Source organism: Octopus sinensis, linkage group LG2 (assembly GCF_006345805.1).
Source record: "Octopus sinensis linkage group LG2, ASM634580v1, whole genome shotgun sequence".
NCBI classification, from domain to species: Eukaryota; Metazoa; Mollusca; class Cephalopoda; order Octopoda; family Octopodidae; genus Octopus; species Octopus sinensis.
The window spans coordinates 10274220-10290394 of NC_042998.1; the positions used below are offsets into that span (position 1 = coordinate 10274220).

The 16175-nt window shown below is 35.8% G+C and overlaps 1 protein-coding gene across 7 annotated transcripts in view; it reads right to left on the reverse strand.

Annotated features, from left to right (window-relative positions):
• LOC115224313 (mitochondrial proton/calcium exchanger protein) overlaps nt 1–16175 on the reverse strand; it is a 106239-nt gene that overhangs the window by 44163 nt on the left and 45901 nt on the right. The window contains exon 2 of one of the 7 annotated variants that reach the window (XM_036511575.1): nt 3169–3439. The exons of the other annotated variants lie outside the window; for them this stretch is intronic. The gene's annotated coding sequence lies outside the window, so the exon portion shown is untranslated. The remainder of the gene's footprint in view (nt 1–3168; nt 3440–16175) is intronic. 7 annotated transcript variants of the gene reach the window in all.

The window sequence follows — 16175 nt, forward strand, 5'->3', positions numbered from 1 at the left end:
CAGGCACTGTCAGCTGATGTCTTCAACAATAACCACAAACTGATCAATGCATTGTTAGTGAAATTTGATAGATTGAAACTCAAAGAATCTTGGTGTGTGTGCATGTGCAGCCTGGTGCCACATCAAAGCACATTTCCAGGCTTGCTCCTTGGCAACAGATGTGCACTCTTCAGTCTGAATAAGTAGCATCGTGTCTTTTCCTTGTACCTTATCATAGTGAGATGTGCTGCTGCCCAGGACAGCTCTTTGAAGAAATACAACACCTACCAGCATTCAGTGTCTTAGCTGCAGTTCTCCAGTCAACTGCTGTGGCTCTCTCTTCCAACTTTTGAGGTTGCAGGACACACACACACACACACACATGTATACATATGCTGGTGTATGCATGTATTTTTATACATACGTGTTTATATATATATAAAAAACTAAATTCATACATATATATTTATATACATACATATGTATAATATATATGATGCATATATACACGTGTGTGTGGCTTATACTCAATCAAAATTATCTGTTATCACAATATATATATATTTCTTTATTGCCCACAAGGGGCTAAACATAGAGGGGACAAAGACAGACAAAGTGATTAAGTCAATTATATCGACCCAAGTGCGTAACTGGTACTTTATTTATCAACCCTGAAAGGATGAAAGGCAAAGTCGACCTCGGCGGAATTTGAACTCAGAAACGTAACGGCAGACGAAATACCACTAAGCATTTCGCCCAGCACGCTAACATTTCTGCCAGCTCACCGCCCTATATATATATATACATGCATGTATGTATATTGTAATAATGAATTATTTTGATTGAGTACAAAGCCATTTTGTAAGGAGATAGATTATATTTATTGAATGAATGAATGATAGTATCTTACTAATACCTATTTCACTGACCCTAGACAAATGAAAGGCAGGGTAGACACAAGCTAGATACAAACGAATCATCTAATCTGGTTCTCTTTCTCTCCCTGCAATTAGCATCAATGCCACACAGTTACTTAGCCAAGTCACTTTGGTAATAGACGGAAGCATACACACAAAACAAATATAAAAATAGACATTAAATGGGAAGATAAGGTTAAAGAGTTTCCGTTAATTAACAAAAACTGTACGAGCTAATGTTTCTCCCCCCTCTCTCTCTTTATTTTTTTTGTTTGTATTTTTCCTTTACAGTTAGGTAATCTTTCTAATGTTTTGACTTAGAAATGTTTACGTTCTCAATTTCCAGTTAACTAGGCAGAGAGAACTGGAGTAATGATGTGCTTTGCTTAGGAGCACAAGGACATACTATTGTATCAGGATTTGAACTCTTGGCAATGCACCAATAAGAAGACAACTCAATCATTACTCTTCTACTAAGCAATTTTACTTTCTTTCTTGGTATTTTTAAAAATTTTATTTTTCTACCAAATTTGAGAGATAGATCTCTTAACAAATGAGAACTTTATGCCAGTGTGTAGCTGGGAATATATTTTCCTTGTGGGTAGCTCATAAGCCATATACTGTTTCTGCTCTTTGGCATGGGGAAATGTATCTTCACACATGTGTCTATATTACAGGTTAAGTGGCCAATCAATGGAATTTTTATACCAAAACGAAAAAGACAACTTTAGAATATCAGGCAGAGCCCATTGAAGGGTTCTACTCTCAACAAAATTTATTTTATCCTCACTGCATAAAATATATTCCACTATTTAAAGATTTTATGTTATCTATTAAAACAAAACATTTTTAGTTCCATAAAATTCAACTGTTTTATCATAAATTAAGGGTATCAGATACAAAGAGCCATATCCACCAACTGAAGGATATTTCTATTATGGGTTAGCACGCCGGGCGAAATGCTTAGCAGTATTTTGTCTGTTGTTACGTTCTGAGTTCAAATTCCACCGAGGTCAACTTTGCCTTTCATCCTTTCAGGGTCGATATATTAAGTACCAGTTTCGCACTGGGGGCGATATAATCAACTCAATCCCTTCAGACTGTCCTTGTTTGTCCCCTCTATGTTTAGTCCCTTCTGGGCAGTAAAGAAATATATTATGGGTTGTCCTTAACCAGATACTTAACTCTCAATCCATCAAGCCAATAATAATAATAATAATAGATTTTTTGTTTTGTTTTATAGAAAGCAATGAAATCATGGGAAACAGAACTAAAATGCAAACATGATTTGTTAGGGAGTGTGAAAATATAGAAGGAAACATTTCAGGAATACTCATTCTTCCATTGCTTTTCATGACTGGATTAATTCCTCAGACAAGTATACTGAGAAAATCCAGATCTTTCTTTTGCTAAAAACCAAAGTTAAAATAAACTATTTGCTATCTATGAATGCCCTCAAACTATACACTAAAAATGAAGATGATCTACATTCTCTGGTCCAAGTAGTAAGAATATTTAGCAAGGTGGATAAGTGTGCAGTTTTAATTATAAAGAGAGGTTGACAGTTTTAAAATGGACAAATCCAGCCAAAGTATTCTACCTGTTTTATGTTCAAACCAACCAGATCTGACCTTTCACACCTACTCAACAATATCATTCTAAAAATAAAGTCATATCATAGGAATCTCAAAATCACAAGAGAATGTATGATTAATTCAAAACAATGTGAATAAATAAGCATTTCATTTGACAGAGGAATCTAAAGGCTAAAAGGGTTAAATCTGATACTATAAAGATACAAGATCATATTAGATTGCTGAGAAATAACAAGGGAAACAAGTATCTAGGGATGCTAAAGGGTGATAAGGTAATGCAAAAAGAAACAACAAATAAAGTCTCTAAAGCAGTGGTTTTCAACCAGGGTTCCGCCAGTACAGTCCAGGGGTTCCGCAAGAAGTTACAAAACTGCTAAAATCGGCAGTAATTTTTAATTCTCCTGTGCAGATATGTGTGCATAAGACTATTAAATTATTGCACAGGGGTTCCTCGAGCCAGTGGAATGTTTCCTTGGGGTTTCGCTCCAGCAAAAAGTTTGAAAAGCACTGCTCTAAAGAGTACAAAAGAAGAATTAGTTACAAGACAATATGTGTCCCATGCTACTGTTGAAAGATCTTGCTCCTTTTCTAAAGTGGGCAAATACAAGCTACGGGAATTGGACAGAACTAAGAAGCTGTTCACAATGCATAATGTAATATTGACAAGCTCTACTCACCAAGAAGGGAAGGAGACACAGATTTGTTAAATGCAGAAGACACCATCAATACTGTGAAATTGAGTTTGAGAAACTATGTTGTACAGAGTGAAGAAAGAATATCATCTGCAGCTAGAAATATCCGAAAAGCCACAGAAACAGTAGAAGAATTCAAGAACAGAAAGGAGGGCTATAGGACTAATGGCTGGAAAGAGAAGAAATTACACAGCCAATTCATGCAGCAAACTGAGGATGCTGGAAGTAAAGAACTCTGGCTGTGGCTGACAGGAACCTGAAATGAGAAACTGAATCAGTTTCAGGAATAAGCCACATGATTCAACTCAATAAAGACAATAACTGATAAAACCCAGTCAGAGAGCAAATACAGAACATGCAGAAAACTGAATGGAATAAGCTAGTGCAAAAAGAGTATAAGCACAAGTATGACTAGACTTGTAAAAGAGTGTGTTGGGCTGCTAGTTAGTTGATCTGAAGTGATGGAAAAGAGGTATGAATACAAGCCAGAGGGTTTTTTTGCTTCATCAGTATCAACAGTCTCTATAGAAACTGACTATACTATTGAAGGAAGGAGACCAGATATGTTTATACAAGACAGAAAGAGCAAACTGTATTAGATCATAGACTTTGCAATACCACATGATAACAGAGCAGACAGCAAAGAAATTGAGAAAATAAAGAAACATCATAACCTAGCAAGAGATAGAAGTAGGGATTGTGGAGTACAAAGGTGACGGTAGTCCCTGTGGTAATAGATGCACCTGGCACAACACCCAAACTGCTACCCAAGATGTCAAAGGATATTAGAATTGAGGCCCTGTTTTGGAATTGGAGTTATTAAGGCTGTGAGTAGATATATTGACAAGAGAAAACAAGATTTCTTCAAATCAAAATTTAAAATTAGATTTCACTATGCTATAGTTTTATTTATTCTTTTACTGCTTTCAGTCATTTCACTGAGGCCATGCTACAGCACTGCCTTTAGTTGAACAAATCGACCCCAGGACTTATTATTTCAGGCTCTTTTGCCAAACTGCTAAGTTATGGGGACATAAAAACAGACACACACACACATATATACGACGGGCTTCTTTCAGTTTCCATCTACCAAATCCACAAACAAGGCTTTGGTCAACCTAAGGCTATAGTAGAAGACACTTGCTCAGGGTGCCACACAGTGGGACTGAACCCGGAACTATGTGGTTGGTAAGCAAGCTACTTACCACACAGGCACTCCTGTTTATTTTTTTGAAAATATTATTATTATTAATATTATTAAAGACAGTGAGCTGGTAGAATCGTTAACATGCTAGATGAAATGCTTAGTGGTATTTCAACTGTCGCTAGGGTCTGAGTTCAAATTCTGCTGAGGTCAACTTTGCCTTTCATCCTTTCGGAGTTGATAAATTAAGTACCAGTGAAACACTGGGGTTGATGTAATTGACTATCCCCTCCCCTCAAATTTCCGGCCTTGTGCCTTCAGTAGAAAGGATTATTATTATTATTATTATTAATATTATTATTATTATTAATCTAACAGAATCATTAGCACACCAGGCAGAATACTTAATGGCATTTCATCTTTGCATTCTGAGTACAAATTCTGCCGAGGTCAACTTTGTCTTTCATCCTTTTGAGAGTAATGGGGCCAATGTAATCAACTCACCCCCGCCCCAACCACAAAACTTCTGACTTTGTGTTTACAGTAGAAAGAATTATTTTTTTATTATTATTACTATTATTAAGGCAGTGAAGGGACAGAATCGTTAGCACACCAGGTAAAATGTTTACCAGCATTTCATCGGCCTTTACGCTCTGAGTTCAAATTCCGCTGAGGCCAACTTTGCTTTTCATCCTTTTGGAGTTGATAAATTAAGTACCAATGAAATACTGGGGGTTGATGTAATCAACTTCTCTCCCCCACCCCCAAATTTCAGGCCTTGTGCATTTAATAGAAAGGATTATTAGTGAACAGGTCGTGGTCTTGTAGCGACGAAAATATCTTGACAAATTCAACTTAAATGTTGAAGTGAATCGAACGGCTTTTGTGTGTTTCTTAAATGGCTTACAAACACCTTCCACGCTGCAATTGTTTTCGTTCCAGCACACGATCTCAGATCAGATCACTTGCTATGCAAGTACATCTCCGTAATTATTATTATTATTATTATTATTATTATTATTATTATTATTATTATTATCATGTATTTGTACTTTTAGCAAATTTGAACAAACCGATACTTTGTGAGTGAAATGAGGTTGTCAGAAACCATGGAGAAGCAGGGCTTATACTTACGTATATTTGTGCGTATGTGTGAGTGTTTGTTTATGTATACAATTGATAAGGGAGGCCACATTGTGTAGAGTTTACATTTATACATAAACAGTTGATATTTTGCCTGCAGAAAGTCTTTGATCGCTCAGATGCCATGTCACGAAAACATCCGAAAGCTTGCAGATGTTTTGAATGAGTGTGAAACTTTACTACGCTAGTTGATTGTTAATTATTTAGCAACACACACTCACACACACACACACACCACACACACACACACACACACATGCACAGATATGGCTACGTGGTTGAAAAGCTTGCTTGTCGATCACATGGTTTCATGTTCTGTTCCACTGTGCAGTATCTTGGACAAATATATTCTACTGTAACCCTAACTCAACCAATGCTTTGTGAATGGATCTGGTAACTGGAAACTGAAGCCTATCATATGTATTTCTTTACTGCCCACAAGGGGCTAAACACAGAGGGGACAAACAAGGACAGACAGACGGATTAAGTTGATTACATCGACCCCAGCAGTGCGTAACTGGTACTTTATTTATCGACCCTGAAAGGATGACAGGCAAAGTCGACCTCGGCGGAATTTGAACTCACAAACGTAACGGCAGACGAAATACGGCTACGCATTTCGCCCGGCATGCTAATGTTTCTGCCAGCTCGCCGCCTTCATATGTGCGTGTGAGTGCGTGCATGTGCGTATGTGTGTTAGTGTCTCCTCGTCTTGACATTGCATGATATTGGCAAATGAGTGTTCTTCGTTTCTTATCTTTTGTGAAAACATGTCTTTCCATGGGGAAGTATTACCTTCCTTGGAAACAGGTGAAGATTGGCAACAGGAAGGGTATCTGGCTGTAGAAAATTGGCTCATATGAGTGCATGAAAAGAAAGACAGGGTATTAAAACTTCCAGTAGGGCACCTCAAAGACTGGTGGGCAAAAGGATGACTACATAAAAGCCCTTGACCAAATACTTGACCAAATCAAATGGTAATGTTAAAACAAGTGACAGATTAAGTCTAGTAGGCAAGAACAGGTTCAATCCAATTTATGGGCTTCCACAGCTTTCTTTTACTCATTCTTACTGACAAGGTTTGGATCAACCTGAGGTCAAGATAGCAGAAACTTGCTCAAGGTGATGTTCAGTAGAATCAAAGCCAGAACCATATGATTGTAAATCTATCAAACCACACAGCAAAGCCTGTACAACATTGAATGATACGCGTGCCAACCACTATCATCACTATATTCACTTACGGGTACTTTTACACTGTTAGTAGTTTAGGGCGAGCTGGCAAAAACGTTAGCATGCCAGGCGAAATGCGTAGCCGTATTTCGTCTGCCATTATGTTCTCAGTTCAAATTCCACCAATGTCGACTTTGCCTTTCATCCTTTCGGGGGTCGTTAAATTAAGTACCAGTTATGCACTGGGGTCGATGTGATCGACTTAATCCGTTTGTCTGTCCTCTCTGTGTTTAGCCCCTTGTGGGTAGTAAAGAAATAGGTAGTCAAGTTCACAAGTAATCAACCAAATGCTGAAATAAGCTAAAGATTATAACAATTTTACTCATGCATATTTAGAGAGCAGGGAAAAAACTATATAAAATATTCTCTAATAATATATAAGTTAGTAAACCAGGCGTAATTAATGATATATATATATATATCAAAGTGCATCAGCTCAATGCTAGCATTGAGCTGATGCATTTTGAATGAAACATCTGTTCATTGATCTTGATAGTAGTAATGTTAACACATACTGTTAACTTTGGTTTATATTTATAATGTTTTATTTTGTCTACAACAACGGTAAGAAGCTTAGAGAACCTAATCCAATCTGTTGCAGTTAATACTGTGTCAACTGATTCTGCAATCTAGTTATAATTCCTAGTTAGATTGCTTTCACCTCTGTGACTATTACTCTTGTGAGTCAAATGTCACATTTGATTGCCTTTTCCTTAAATATGTTAGGAACAACTTTGCATCTATATAAGAAATAATAGTGAAGTAGGTTAAAGAGTTTGTTTTGCAATCATGAAGTTCAACACCAGTGCATAGCATCTTGGGCAAGTTCCTTTTACCTCAGCTTAACTTGAACCTTGAAAGTGAAATTGGTTACATAGAAACTGGAGAAACGTATGAAATGACCGGTACCTGTAATTCAATGGGTTTCACCTGTGGCACTGTGTCACTCAGATTCTGCCTGAGGAGTACACTGAAGGTACAAGTATCTGTGCAAACAACTAGAACATGCATTGCTGAGACTGATGAAAGATCCATTTCATTCATACATACAGCTATCCATACATCCATCCATATATATACATATGTTGCCAGACATGCCTGGCCCCCGTGCCGGTGGCACGTAAAAGCACCATCCGTTCATGGCCGTTGCCAGCCTTGCCCGGCCCTCGTGCCGGTGGCACGTAAAAAGCACCATCCGTCCGTGGCCGTTTGCCAGCTCCGTCTGGCACCTGTGCGGGTGGCACGTAAAAAGCACCCACTACACTCACGGAGTGGTTGGCGTTAGGAAGGGCATCCAGCCGTAGAAACACTGCCAGATTTGACTGGGCCTGATGAAGCCTTCTGGCTTCACAGACCCCAGTAGAACCGTCCAAGCCATGCTAGCATGGAAAACGGACGCTAAACGATGATGATGATGAAACTAAAAAATTAAGCAGCATTAGAATTTTTTAAAAAAATAGCAAAGTTTTATTTTCTTCAGTACCTTATAGGCTTTAAAGTCCTTCAACAGTACCCAACAAGGAAACTATGATATTATTTAGGATGTGTTGTAAGACCGCATGGAATAGAGCATTTCAGGAAGAACACATCAGACTGATAACAAATGATAACACTGGAAACCTAAATGTAAATACGCTCAACTATGGAAGATAAAAACACAATAAGAGAGGAAACTGAGATGAAACTGTATCCAACAACTTCTATATATGTTAAAGAATTTTTACGGAGATGTACTTGCATAGCGAGTGACTTGATCTGAGATCGTGTGCTGGAACAAAAACAATTGCAGCATGGAAGGTGTTTGTAAGCCATTTAAGAAACACACAAAAACCGTTAGATTCACTTCAGCATTTAAATTTAATTAATCAAAATATTTTCGTCGCTTTGAGACCGCGACCTGTTCACTGACAAAACTTCAATCATAAATGAACCCCTTACTACCCCAAAATAATGATAATAATAATAAAAAAATAAAACAAAAAAAAAAACGGCCCAAGATCTAGTCCTTAAATACCTCGAGTGAATTATTCATCACAGATGGCTTAATTTTAATTAGAAAGTTAGTGAATAATTAAAGATTTATTAAATTCAACAAAGCCATATTCATATAAGGTATACAACTTAAAATGATACTGGCAAAAACAATAAAAGTAAATAATATTAAAAAAAACCATTCCATACAAGAAAACTTTTAAGAAGGAAACTAAATTTATAAATATTTAATAACAATTCATATGAGTTTATTTAAGTGATGCTTAAGTTATTGATTCCATTGGAGCCTTCATTTCATAATGTTGTGGAACTCAGATATTCCAGTTAAAAATTTGTTTTCTTATCTAAACAAAGCAAGCATCTGTTTGCTTTGCTTATTTTGCACCCAGCATATGCTTAATCTCAAGTTAACTTGTATACTGCTATAATATTTATTATAGCACATTAAGCTCTAGCAAGCTAGACTTCACTATAAATAGTTTAGCTTAAGAAAAGAGTAACATTTTTCAATTTATGGGTAATCTAACAACATTCCACAGTTAATAATACTGATGATAAGAGCACACTTGCATTCATATTCAAATGTAGTTCTTTATTTTTTTCTTATGTATACAACTACACACCCACACACAAATTCTAGATTATATATTATTTCTATTGAGACCCCTTTCGGTCATGGCTGACCGTGGGATTGTACCTAGAAAGTTACTCTCCCAGGCACAAGTCTGGGCAAGGTTGTTTTATGGAAGACCAGCAGTCGCCCATGCATACCAGCCTCCGCTCTCCACGCCACCAGTGTTATCCAAGGGAAAGACAAAGGTCGATACAGCCTGGCACCTGTGACGTCGCAACTCATTTCTACAGCTGAGTGGACTGGAGCAAGGTGAAATAAAGTGTCTTGCTCAAGAACACAACACGCAGCCCGCTCCGGGATTCGAACTCACAACCTCACGATCGTAAGCTCGACGCTCTAACCACTGAGCCACCCGCCTTCACTATTTCATTGTTTCTAACCTTTATATAAAATAATTTGGGGTTATGACTCTTATAACTAGTATTCATCAATCTTTGTTTATCATAAGGCTGGGGTTATGTTAAACGACACCCGTTTTTAAGGAAGTTGCCTCCCTTTGGAAACATCACAAAAACTTTCACAGAAATGGTCCTCACTCGGTTCATACACAGTTTTAATTAATCCAGATTTTACGCTCAGAGTACTGGTTAACCCGGGACATGTGAAACAGAATCCAGGATCTGTTTGTCACAAAGCAAACTCTTAACAACACAGTCATGCTTGTTCTCTATTGATTAAATATGCTGGTTTACATCCATATTTCAGTGAGATAACAGGTGATCAAATTTTCGTGATTGCCAGCTGATGTGCAGATTGTATCTTATCCCTGGTGTGTTTTCATTTTCTTGTTAGGAGTTGTTTACTTACCAATATTCATCCAGTCGACATTGCTATTAGCCAAAAAAAAAAAAAAAATACTGGTTTGATGAAAATGTTGCTATTGTTGTTTAACCCCCAAGTTAAGCTGGATAGAATAGACTTATAGTTTGAGAAATATTTGAAAGAAATTGTGTTGCCACAAAGTAATTTGCGAAAAACATTTTAATTGCATTTCACTGTCTGTATAAGTGATTTTTGTCAGTCATATAAATTGTAGCTCAGCCGACATACATGTTGAATACAACTGTACCATCCTCTACAAATGTTTGGTTTGGTTCCAAAGTTAGAAATCAAATACTAAAATCAACCCTAGTGTTCAAGTGGTACTTCTTTTATTGACCCCCAAAAGGATGAAAGGCCAAGATGACCTCAGTAGAGTTTGAACTCAGAATGCAAAGATGGACAAGATACTGCTAAGCTTTTTTCCCAGTGTGTTAACAATTTAGCCACCTTGCCACCTTAAAGCATGTAAAGATTGAGTTAAAAAACCTAAGTAGAAAAAGTCAAAAGCTGCCTATGGAACACGAAATCACATCCCTTCTAAACAGTGGATTTTCTATCCAAAGTGTTTTTTCCTTAACCTAATATTTACATGCTATTATTTGTAGCTTTATCTGCTTCAAGATTCACCATTCCAAGACAAGAATAATTTTTTTCAATCAATACCTGACTACACTTGAGTCAGAGTAAGACGCAACAAGGTTGAAGTCCTAATACATTATACGTTGAACCTGTTTGGTATAATAACAATTATTTTAGATCAGCATTATAAATGATGAATACAGAATTAATTCATTCATGTGTGCTACAGCTTGTTAAATAATTTTCCTGATTCACTATCAATCAATCTACGTGATCAAATGATTCACCTTGGATATTGATAGCCAGTAGTACTGGGAGTGTTAATTGCAAGGCAGCTGAATAAAACTTAGTGAAAGATTATGGAAGCATAATCTTTTAATTGTCGAACCATTAAATTCTTACTGTGTCTAATAATAACACCCAAATCATTTGACATGTTAACTGAATTGACCTACGTATATTTTAGCTATTAAAAATAATTTCATTGATTTTAGCACTATGGAAACGGCAAAATTTGTGAGGACAGTATAGCTGTTTCAATATATCTGCTGGATGAGCAGATGTAATAAGCTGTATGAAAGACAAAATCAGTGATAAAATACAAACAATCTGCACATCTGGTGGCAGGCTGGCAATCAGAAAAAAATATGATAAACTGCATCACTAAAACACAGATGTGAAATAACATATTTAATCTAGAGAACAGGCATGACTGTGTTTTAAGAAGTTTGGTGTGTCAAAAGTGGTCCTGGATTCCATCTCACTGCATTGCACATTGAGCATGTGTCTTCCACCATAGTCCTAGGCTGCCCAATACCTTGTGAATTAACTCTGACTGACTGACTTTCTCTCTCATTCACACACACACGGGTATGAACCATTTCAGTGGAAGGACGTGTTAGTATTTCCAAGAGGAGGCAATTTCCTAAAAATGAGCTTAACTCAACATTATGATAAACAAAGATCGTGAAATGAGAACCAAACTAAATACTAGAGTATACGTAATTAACTGAAACCCTTGAGGGCAGTACTTCGGGACGGTTGTAGTCCAATGACTGAAATCAGTAAAAGAATAAAATACAATTCTATTGTTAAGAGAGAGAAAAAAGGTCGTAGGAGAGTAAAATATGGAGCCAAACGATAATTATATGCTGTGGAATGATTATAACATTAGTGGTTTTAATATTCAATACTTATTGTTATAACACACATATTTAGAGGGAGAGAAATTAAATTTAATATCTTTATATATAAAAGAAAGGTTGTGTATCTGTCTACTCCGATTTAGATTCCTAACTACTCCCACATTTTGCGGTGCAGTTTAACCAAAACCGGGTATCTTATAGTCGTCATTCATATCGAGCGCTTCTGGGTATTAGCGCGCGTCTACGATGAGTCTACGATTTAAAAATAATTTACCATCATTTTTTCCCATTTTAATGCATATTTTTTAAATATAAGGGAAGTAACTCTCTAAAAATGTCTACGATGAGTCAACGATTTAAAAAAAAATTACCATAATTTATTTTCCATTTTTAATGCATTTTTTTGCTATTTTTTGGCTATAACTCTCTAAAAATGCTTTATAGTTATTTCCCTTACAAACCCGAGCAACGCCGGGCGATACTGCTAGTTTATTAATATAAATTGCATTGTTTCCCCAATATATTTCAATGTTAAACCGCACACAAACACATATATCAGGAGACAAGTGGAATATTCCGAGTGAATAGAAATGCTTTTGTTTACAGCTTTTTATAAGCGGATATTGAAACAGACCAAACACAGCACACTGCGAGACAAACATCTGACTTAACATTCATTCGTATCCATGACTAGCAGTATCGCCCGGCGTTGCTCGGGTTTGTAAGGGAAATAACTATATAAGCATTTTTAGAGTTATAGCCAAAAAATAGCAAAAAAATGCATTAAAAATGGAAAAAAAATTATGGTAATTTTTTTTTAAAATCGTTGACTCATCGTAGACATTTTTAGAGAGTTACTTCCCTTATATAATAGCGAAAAAATGCATTAAAATGGAAAAAATGATGGTAAATTTTTTTTTAAATCGTAGACTCATCGTAGACGCGCGCTAATACCCAGAAGGGCTCGATATGAATCACGACTATAAGATACCCGGTTTTGGTTAAACTGCACCGCAAAATGTGGGAGTAGTTAGGAATCTAAATCGTAGGAGACAGACAGCACACAACCTCACTTTTATATATAAAGATATTGAAACAGACCAAACACAGCACACTGTGAGACAAACATCTGACTTAACATTCATTCGTATCCATGATTTTACTCGCCAGTTTAAATAAAAGCGTTAAAGGAAGAAGAAAAAAAAATAAAAGTGAAAGAGAAGAGAAAGGTCATTCCGGGAAAGAACAAAAATCTATAGGGGGGGGGGGGAGAAAAAGGAAGAGGCAAGGTGGGAGGGAGAAAGAAAGAGAGAGAGAGGTGGACTGTTAGGTTTAAAGACCTGAATGAAATTAAATGTGCTTGTGTGTATGTGTGTAATGATTCTGTGTCTCTGATTCATTCTCTCTCTCTTTTTTTTCTCTCTCACCCATATATATACACACATATATACACACCACAGACATTTACAAAGTAATGGTGACCAAAGAGTGAGGGGAGAGCACTCAGTTTTAATTGCTTGCTTGTAACTATTTCACTTCCAATTGCATTAGCAATGTCCTTGGAAGAGAGAGACAAATGTCACACCAGTTAAATACCATTCCCCACCAGGGAATATTTAATAGAACAGGACAAAAGATATCACACACACACAAACAAACACGTATGTGCAGGTTTTGTCCAACTCTTATTCCCCCCTCATTCCGTTTATGCTATTTTACCTTCCTGCCTATATATATATATATATCTTTCTCTCTTTTACTTGTTTCAGTCATTTGACTGCGGCCATGCTGGAGCACCGCCTTTAATCGAGCAACTCGGCCCCGGGACTTATTCTTTTGTAAGCCCAGTACTTGTTCTATCGGTTTCATTTGCCGAACCGCTAAGTAACGGGGACATAAACACACCAGCATCGGTTGTCAAGCAACGCTAGGGGGAAAAACACAGACACATATATATATAGAGATTATTTTAGATCTTAATTATAATATTTATATACATTTATATATTTTCATTGATAATTTATATATATTAGTCATTTTAAATATTTATGTAATTAGATATAGACTAATATTGACATTAGATTATGGGTGGGTTTCCTACCTTATAAATTAAAATTAATATTTAACATTATAGTCGATTTGGATATAATCATAATTGTTAAGTTCTATGTAAGTTTTTCATTGTATGATTTGACTAATAGTGGTTTTATCTCTAATTTAATATAATATATATATACATATATACGACGGGCTTCTTTCAGTTTCCGCCTACCAAATCCACTCACAAGGCTTTGGTCGGCCCGAGGCTATAGTAGAAGACACTTGCCCAAGGTGCCACGCAGTGGGACTGAACCCGGAACCATGTGGCTGGTAAGAAAGCTACTTACCACACAGCCACTCCTGCGCCTATATATATATATATATATATATATATATATATATATATATATATAATATATATATATGTATGTATATAAGTAAAGACAGATACAAAAAAGAGAGGAAAAGAGAAATGAAAATGAAAAAATATAAATAGAATATTTTGCATCAATTACTCAGTGCTGGAATGTTTGGATAATATTTAGAATGATGCAGCTCTGCATCTGAAGATGAGGTGCATATGTCCTTGTAGATGATTTGCCACAAATCAGTCTAGTACAGAATGCTTTAGTACAAGAGAGTGCCAATATCAAGTTTGGAGTTTTTTTTAACTAAGTGATACAATAGTTGCTTGATCAATCTCTCTCTCTCTCTTTCTTACACACACACAATGCAAAGAGAGAGAAAGAGAGAGACAGAGTTGCTTTCTTGCTTGTGTGCATTCATTCAGGCAGTGTAATTGAAAGCAATGCACGCAGCAACAAAACTCAGAGAAGCAATTGAGCAATAATTATTCAGCTTTGAACAGATAAAGTAAAACAATTACATATGCCGAGTAATTTTCTTCCAATCTCTACATAATACTATGTGTGTGTGTGTGTGGGTATATGTATCATGATTGAATCCATCTATTTATATCATATATATATATACTAGCAGTATCGCCCAGCGTTGCTCGGGTTTGTAAGGGAAATAACTATATAAGCATTTTTAGAGAGTTATAGCAAAAAAATGCATTAAAAATGGAAAAAAAATTATGGTAAATTTTTTTTTTAATCGTTGACTCATCGTAGACATTTTTAGAGAGTTACTTCCCTTATATAATAGCGAAAAAAATGCATTAAAATGGAAAAAAATGATGGTAAATTTTTTTTAAATCGTAGACTCATCGTAGACGCGCGCTAATACCCAGAAGGGCTCGATATGAATCACGACTATAAGATACCTGGTTTTGGTTAAACTGCACCGCAAAATGTGGGAGTAGTTAGGAATCTAAATCGTAGGAGACAGACACACAACCTCACTTTTATATATAAAGATATATATATATATATATGATATATATAATCATCATCATTATTTCATTTTCCGCTGGAGGCTCCTTGATTCATTTTCATCTGCCTGTCATCCTTCATATACATCACATGTCTATATCCAATTAACTTATCTTTTGCATACTTCAACTGATTCTGCTGAAACCCATTTTCACTCTCAGCTCATTCATGCTTGCTTTCTGATATATATATATATATACATATATATGTGTGTGTGTATGTGTGGAGAGATAAATAGATTATATATATATATATAGATATATATACGGGTGTGTGTGATTGTGTATAGAAGAATATATTAATAAAAGGAATTCCAACCTTGTCTGATTTTCACGTTTTATTTACAATCTTATAATGATATATTATAATATAATATATTATAATAAAATAAAATAAAATAATAGAATGTTAAATGTTCATTCTGATTGAACTAGTACTTTCATGCATTCAAAAATTGTGAAGCATGACTGTCACCACTACTACATGAACCTGAAGATTGCAGAATTTAATGCATGAAAGTATAGTTCAATCAGAATGAACATTTAACATTCTTCTATTTTATTTTATTCTATTATATTATATTATATTATCTTATATCATTATAAGATTGTAAATAAAACGTGAAAATCAGACAAGGTTGGAATTCCTTTTATTAATATATATATATATATATATATATATACGAGCAGTGTGCTGAAAAGTTCCCAGCTTTGGGTAAAAGAAAATCCAGGAGAATCAGTTAATTACGATTTTATTCAACATATTCCCTTCTCTCAGATTTGCACACTTATTGCAGTCGTCCTTCAGTTTTTCTAAGCCATGTAAGGGAACTCGGAACATAAGGGCTCCAACCAGACCTATCATGA